Here is a 7866-nt window from a genome sequence, read left to right on the forward strand (position 1 = left end):
CAGAAACTTCCACATATTTATCCTCATAATACTCTCATGAGAGACTGAAGAGTTGGAATTCATTACCAAATTGGTGGGAGACTTTCCATGGAGAAATTAAGGGACTTTTCCAAGATCACAGGGGAAATTCAATGGAGAAACAAGGCTCGGATTTAGATTTCCCAAACTATATGGAAAAAGACATGTGACACAAGAATCTCTGTCTCTTATTAATACTTTTTATGGGATACCAATAAAAGCACACAACAAATTCTCAAATCATGACAGTTTCCAACCTGGGTTTTCCCTTTTTAACTAGTTACAGGGTTGTTTCATAGGTATCACTGGGGGCTCCTGTTCTGTAATGCTTTCCTTTCTCCCACTGTAAAGAGAGCCTGTTGTTTTTCTCCTAAAGCTGCTTTTTCCATGGAACATTCCCTGTGCTTAGTGTTCTCCTTTGATTTTAGACGCGTGATTAAAACTTGCAGCCATGCCCTCGGTTGTGTAAGACCAACAAGGTATTTGCCTGTGCAGACCAAACATGAGATTTCAGATGCCTCAGATGCGTGGTGAGCTGTGCACTCCACGTGAAGTTCCCAGCCCCTTTGCACCTTCCTGGCTGCCAACACAAGGGAGTTCCACAATTTGCTTAGGGCCAGACACACCTTTGTTCAAAGGAAAACCTGCTAAGGAACTGCCAGAGCAAACCAATAGTGACTCACAGCACAAGTGTGCTCACACAGATGACCACTTCCAGAAACAATAAAAAACTACGGACAAGCCCTGTCCTGCAAAATGTATGCATTCGCAGCTCAGTACAGCCACCTGGGTTCACTGCAATGGGGAAATCCACCATATTACAAAAGATTTACATATTGCTTTACACATTTTCTCAAGGACATTTTCTCCTATCCCCAAGTAAGGATGTAGCAACAACCGTCCATGAGACCACATCAAGAGACACTGCAACAGATATTGCTGAATGCACTGCCAGCTGTACCCCATTGCTTGAAGATGAAGTCCTGGCTACCACCCACAGAAATGAATTTTACCATGCACTGCAGACCGAGCAGTGACGCTATCAGCCACATAACTACAAGTATCTCACCAGCATTATTTAGAATCGTCGTGTTCAATACATTTCTTCCCTACAAGAAAAGAAAGCTAAGGAGAGTGGAAAAAAAAAAAAAAAAAAAAAAAGATGTGAAAGACAAAAAGCAGGTTTTGTTTGTTTTGTTTTGTTTTGTTTTGTTTTTTATAACCTGGATGTGTGACCTGGCAGGGAGAGAGCTACCATATATTTTCTTTTGGTCCACTTTCAGATCTCCAGTCACAGCGTATCAGTTGGGTACGGTTGATTTTATAGCACAGCCAGGTAGACACAGGTCAGGAAAAATAATTAGAAGCAATCTAGAAGTCCAGGTTTTACCCCAGTAAAGTGTGGTTACTTTAATGGAGAAAATCTAGCTGCTTAGTTTAGCACCAGCTGTGAAAAAAAAAAAAAAAAACAAGGATTTCGAGAAATAATTACACTTGAAATAAATGTCATTATAGTTACTTCCCAAATGGAGAAGCCAAATAAATGTAAAACTGACCTCTCCCATTCTCAGCTGCCTGCTGTATTACAGTCCTAGTCAGGTACCAGGGAAGTGGAAGGTCACACTGGAAGTATTTTTCCTTGCTGTAGTTTTTACATCACCACAGAACAGAAACCCTATGTAACCAGAGCTCTGGGATGCTGGTACCTATCCTTTTCCGTGACTCCAAGTCCTCTCTCTGTCCTTTTCCTCCTCCATCTCCCCTCCTCTCTCTTTCCCTCTCTCTCCTGTGACACAGAGGCATCCCAAATCAGCCTGATTTATAGACAGCAAGGAAGATTTGTGTTGGGCTTTACATCTCTGTCTGTCCATCTATGAAATAGCTTCTAGTCATAGGAATTATATGAATGGTAATTCAACATAAAATAAAAATGAAAAGGGCATTTCACAAAATTAAAAAAAAAAAAAATCAGCAAACTATTTTTTCTCTTTGCTTCACTGTAATACTGGAGAATATTTTTTAAAAGTTCAGGAAAGATTTTTAAAGGGGCTTTTTTAAAAAAAAAGCACTCTCTGTTGGAAACACTAGCAATCCTACTGCCATTATCAGACATGCCTGCCCATGGCCAAAATTTCTGAACTTTGACGTGCGCTGGCTGCTGACCTACTGTTACACACTGGCTGGGAAGGCGTACTCGGATGGCCAGGAGAGCACTGCTTGTGAAAAGACTGTAAAGCATCACACATTACCAAACTGGAGAGCCCACATGAAGCAATCCTATTTGTGTCTGCTTTTATCTAAAAAGCTGTTGCCCTGTGTGCAGGTATACGACAAAGTTGGCTGAACACTGCAAAAGCTGATCTTGTGCCCAGGCAATTTGGTCTTTTGCTCTTTCCCTGCATGCTCTCCACAGATCTTCGTGAACTCAAGCTAGCAAACTTTGAAAAGCATTTGGCCTTGCTTGCCAGCAATGCTTGAGCACCTAGCCAGTCCACTAATATAAAAGAGAACTGTACCAGCTTCTTTTTTTTTTTTTTTTTAAGGGTTGGATTAACTTCAGAATAAGAACTGCACGTGCAATAGCACTAGAAACTGAACTTACCTGCCTTTGGACAACATACCAACACAGCTTGGTGAGTAAAAACCCAGACTCAGAGTCCTGGTTGTAATCAATTCACAGTGCATTTCCCTGAACTGGAGTTTGTCAAGCACTTCTGACAATTTGAGGATAACATTGTCTTGTGTATAGATAGCTTACAAGCAGTTGGGAAAAAAAAAAATACCTGGAATACATTATTTGTTAACTGTTCACTAAGCTCATGCTAGGTGTGTGACTCTGAACTGTATTTGGCATCTAACATCTCTCTTTGATAGATAGTGATATCTCAGCAGCCTGCTCTCTGAGCCAGTGCAGACAAGGAATGGGCAGCACACGTTCATCAAACCAACATCTGCTTTCAATTCTCATTTATAGATGTGGAATCCTTTCAACTGGACATTAATCATTCTCTACAGCAGCAGTTAGATACTCGAGACAGATCAGAACAAATCAAATTAGCCTTATTTATTAAACAAAAAAAAAAAAATCATAAGGAGTAAATAGAAAAGACACCAGACCGTTCTGTGTGCTGAAACATAAAAAGAAAATTAAGATACTGAAACACAGGAACCTAAAAGCTTTCAGGTGCTATTTTCAAAGCCTCAGCTGTAACCAAATAGCAGAGGGCTCTACTGCAGAATGCCTCATGGATTATTTTAGCAATAAGGTATAATTGAAAGGATTAACGTGAATGTAATGTTTCCCTTCCAAAAATTCCAGGAATGCAGAAATGACTCTCATCTGCACTGTATGACTCATGGTTTTAATGCTAGAACTTCATTTTCACTTCTGAGGAATTCAAGCTCAGGGAAATGTTACCACAGAAATACTCAGACAATTGACAAAGGAAAATCTCTCCCTCTCTTGCTGCAGTTAAACTAACCTTAAAAAACATATATTTGGAGAGTCCAGATTGGTTCAGCTTCAGGCAATGGGCATCCTTCACACTCAGGGGACCTGATGAGGAGCAAAATTCTCCAAACTGGCTTGTACCAAGCAAAGCAGCTTCCCCGTGCTGGGTTTCCCTGGTTTAACATGGCAAACAGCTTTCAGCAAGCAAGATGGGGGACACTGCCACATTCACATGGGAATTCGTAGCAAAGCATCAAGACAGATGTGGATGAGTCTAGTGGAAGGTGTGCAGCTACACACCAAAGATAGGGTGCTCACTTTCTCTGTCTTTCCTTCCACATGGAGAAAATGCTTTTGTTTTTTAATGAGGAGGTGATGTACTGTTTGCCACAGCAACCAAGTGGAGAAGAGCTCTCACCATCTAGATTACATGTATCAGCAGCACTTCAGGGTTTGTTATAATGGAGGCTAAATGTTAAGCAGATGAGAAGGTTTGTGAAAGAATATGTTTGAATGGCATGCAGGGCTTGGCCTTCCACGTGCACAATGATCCTCGTCTGTCTGTGCAATAGATCATGAAGCCCATCATCTGCCCCCCTCCAAAAAGCCAGCCCCTGGCAAGCACGGCAGTGGGACGAACAACTCCAGATACCCACAGCCTCCCAGGCTAATCCTTCCCTCTCCCTTCCCTGCTCCGCATACACCTGACTGCAATAACAGCAGAGATACCATCTGGGGTTAGCTCGTTACATGTTTATTGCCCCTTTGTTTACTTCTTCATAAATATAAACTGTTGTTACCTGTGCAAACCTGTGCATCCAGCCTGGTTCTGGTGAGCCTTAAAAGCCCCAAATTGAAAATAGCCTAAAGATGTGAAGAATCGCAGCACCGCAGTCCAAAAGCAGCCAGCTAGCTGAGGTATTTAGGGAGAACCATTGCAACATACAGCGTGTATGTATGGTTTTATATTTAAGATTTCCTGGCTCGGAGGTACTACATTAGCTAGTTAGATGTGGTTATAAATAGAAGCGCCTGCTGACATTAATCACAATAATTTGGTGATGTGGCTACCGATGTGAAATTATGGGAGGGACAGGTACCTTGCAAAACTGAGCCCGCTTTATCATCGACCAGATCATTTATCAGCCAGGGAAAATAACCTTTCCTCCATGTTCTGTGATCTCATGCAAACAGGAATCCAAGCAAGTGAGGGAGGAAAGGGCCTTGTTTTTAGTTTTGATTTTTCATTTGGTTTGGTGTAACTTTAAGAAATATTAATTTGTTCCTTCGTTTAATTTCATCTGTATCACTGGCCAAGAGAAATGCACTAATTTATAAGTTGAAGCAAGCCTTGAGATAATGTCACCCACCATTCATCCAAATTTGTCACTAGCATCCCATTAAAGCCGTAATTATTTTTTAATTAAAACTAAGGAAGCTGGCATGCGTGTGCCTACTTTATACATCTGTTATGGGTTAAAATAGCTTTTAAAAAATGTTTTTTTAGACCGCAGTCTTTTGTGGCCATGGCCTATGCCAAAGAAAACGCAAACTTGCTTATTTTCTCCATGGGGCGCAACACTGCCTATGTGTGCCTGAACAGATTCGACTGGCCGTGAAAAGAATTCTAAATAAAACACAAACATGGAATTTGGCAACGCCACAGAAGCGAGCTTAAGACTAATTCCAGCATGCGGACGGCTCTCACACAGCAAGTCTGGCTCCACTATAAATGAAACCAGGCTCTGTAAAATCGCCAGTAAAGTTTGAGTTAGGATTTAAAGCGACAGCACACTTATTCCGTGGTTTAAGGGGGGGAAACACACGCGCGCGCACACACACATGCCCCAGCTTATTAAGGAAATTCATGCTGGCCCAATAAGTCTGCATGTTGCAAGCTGTGTTTACTTTCAGCAGTCAATTCCATTTAAAAAAAATGTTGGGGGGGGGGGATGCAGAGGAGAGGAAAAAAAAAACACTTTTGGCTTTATTTTTAAAAAGGAAAAAAAAAAAAAAAAAAAAAAAAATTGCTGTCATTATTACTGCAGGGCCCAGTGGCAGGGGCAGGGGTGAATGAAGGACCTACCTGATGGCAAGGCTGAAAAGCTGTGTTAAGAAGGAAAGAGGCACGAAAGGCTGGGGCAGAGGAGGGAAAGGGAAAGATGCGGCCAAGGAGAAGCTCTGTGGTCGGGGAGGCTGTGGGCAGAGCAGCCTGGTCCCTGTTCCCATCAGATAGCCCAGCCAGCGGGCTGGTGACTCACTGGGATTTGCTGGGAGGGAGCTGAATGCTGCACACTGCCAGGAGAGGAGCAGAGCGAACCCGGGGCACTGCCAGCCTCTGGGCAACCCCTCCTGGCAGCCCCACTGGCCCCGGGGAGCAAAGACATCTGCAAAGGAAGAGAAAGTGAGGAGGTGGGGAGCACTGGCATTTGCCCAGTTTTACCTTTATAGGATAAAACAAATTTAAGAAATCCCAGCTTAAAATCATGGGGTGTAGCCTGGCAAACTTAACAGGAAAGGGCAAGGAGCAAATTATTTAAGGCAGTGATGGCAGTGTCTCCCACACACCCTTACGCTCCCTTACGGATCTGGGTGTTATTGGGCCAAATAATTCAAATTAAACCTCAAGTGCCCACCTCAAACCCCTGCCATTGGGCTTTTCTTCAAAATAGGGAGAGCAGGTCAGAAGGTTTGCTGGCTGGAAGCCTCCAAACACTGGAAGAGCTCAGACATTTATGAGTGCACTCGAGTGCACTAATGAACTGTGACAGTGGTGGTGGAAGCAGGGGTGAACACCGCTGTAGCTTTCACACCACTCCTTCTGGAAAATGTGCAGAGAAAGTACAAGGGAAATTGAGGGGAGTTCACAGCCATTTCTCAGGATTATTTCACAACTATTCGATGTATCTACTGGTTACAGCATGAAGGGTTTGGCTTCAATAGGCTACAGAGTTTTGACGACTCTGCATTGACTTCTACAATCAGTTTCAGGAGAAACAAAAAAAATAGGGAAAGAACTTTACTTTTTTATTATATTTTATAAGGTTCTGCAGAAAGGTAAAGTTACTCACTAATCTTGTCCTGACCGTAGGCAAAACCACAATGTTCCTATTCCCAGTTTAATCAAGAGTTCACACGTTTTTATAAAGGATTTAGATTAATCAATCCGTAAACACTCAGACCTAATTTCTGGACAGCCTTTGCATTTTGAACCTGCCTCTGCCATAATAAGTGAACTTACTCTCTCCCTGTTCAACCAGAGGAGAGAATACCCCAAATTTCCTTTAGAAGATCCAAAATGGAAAAAATACTTCCTCCACAGGCAAAGGGCTCTACTGCCATGCTGAGGTCTATCTACATTCCATTAATATTTTTTTTTCACCTTAGTCCCATGATCACTTTTATATGGTACTTGTTTCCCAAAAAATGCTCTGATTCTCACTCCATAGTTTCCTGAATTGCATAGCCCAGATTCACTGCTGGCATAATGGTACAATGACACTGAACTCAGAAAATGCCTCCTGGAAAGATGCTCAGCTAAGCATCCCACATGCCACAGCAGTCCCTAGCCCATCCCTCAGTGGACCCCTGGCTCGCTACAGTGTGCCCTGGAAGCATCATGTTTGTCACGCAGCCGAGGAGGAGATGTAAAGATCAGTTTTAGATCAGGGTCTCACGTGAAGTAATCTAGGTCAATACAGGAGATGTAAGCAGACAGTCTGACACACGAAGAGGATGGGGTGCTCTCCTCACATTTCCAGGGGATGAACTGAGCACAATGCATGGACAATTGGCTCTAAATAGCCAAGTGACATTTAAACAAGCATAACGGCTGCAGGTATGTTGTGCAAACTAACCTCCCTCTAACCTGCAGTCCTTATGTTATTAGCACAGACAATAATTTAAAAAGCATTGTTTCGTGGCGTGATTCCTGTGCCTGCTTCTCCCCACTGCCTTGCTTAGTGTCTGCATTAACCTCATTCTATAAGTCCCAGGACCTCCAACTCTTACAGCTGAATTCATAAAAAATGTAAGCCCTCACTATGCGGGATTTTTGCCTGCTTCCTTCCAAGTGCATGTTTTTCTGACTCATTGAACCTGGCTTCCCCAGCTTGTGTTACAGCAGGTTGCATTAGCTACAATAGGCACCCATGGAAATGGATTGATTAAGAAAAAAACGAGGGAAAAAAAGATAGCAAAGGCACATGCTATGCTTTAGCCTACCAGATTCCTGTACATGCTTCAAAAATGCTTGGAAAAACCCTGTCCAAAAGAAAGCAAACAGCATAAAAACGTATGTTGCCAACAGTTGCTCAGCTGTTTACTGCTCAGCAGAAAGAAAGACCATCACACAGCACAGAGGAGTCCAGTGGGGCACACACGAGGTGCACCAGCAT

At 42.8% G+C, this 7866-nt stretch overlaps 1 long non-coding RNA gene across 1 annotated transcript; it reads left to right on the forward strand.

Moving 5' to 3' along the window:
- The first annotated feature begins 4301 nt into the window (after window positions 1-4301).
- On the forward strand, window positions 4302-7660 carry LOC118157348. The gene is made up of 2 exons (XR_004746615.1): window positions 4302-4420; window positions 5518-7660. It is a non-coding gene; the product is annotated as an uncharacterized LOC118157348 (long non-coding RNA).
- Window positions 7661-7866: the final 206 nt, after the last annotated feature.

The sequence above is a fragment of the Oxyura jamaicensis genome, assembly GCF_011077185.1.
Source record: "Oxyura jamaicensis isolate SHBP4307 breed ruddy duck chromosome 5 unlocalized genomic scaffold, BPBGC_Ojam_1.0 oxy5_random_OJ101360, whole genome shotgun sequence".
Classification (NCBI taxonomy): Eukaryota; Metazoa; Chordata; class Aves; order Anseriformes; family Anatidae; genus Oxyura; species Oxyura jamaicensis.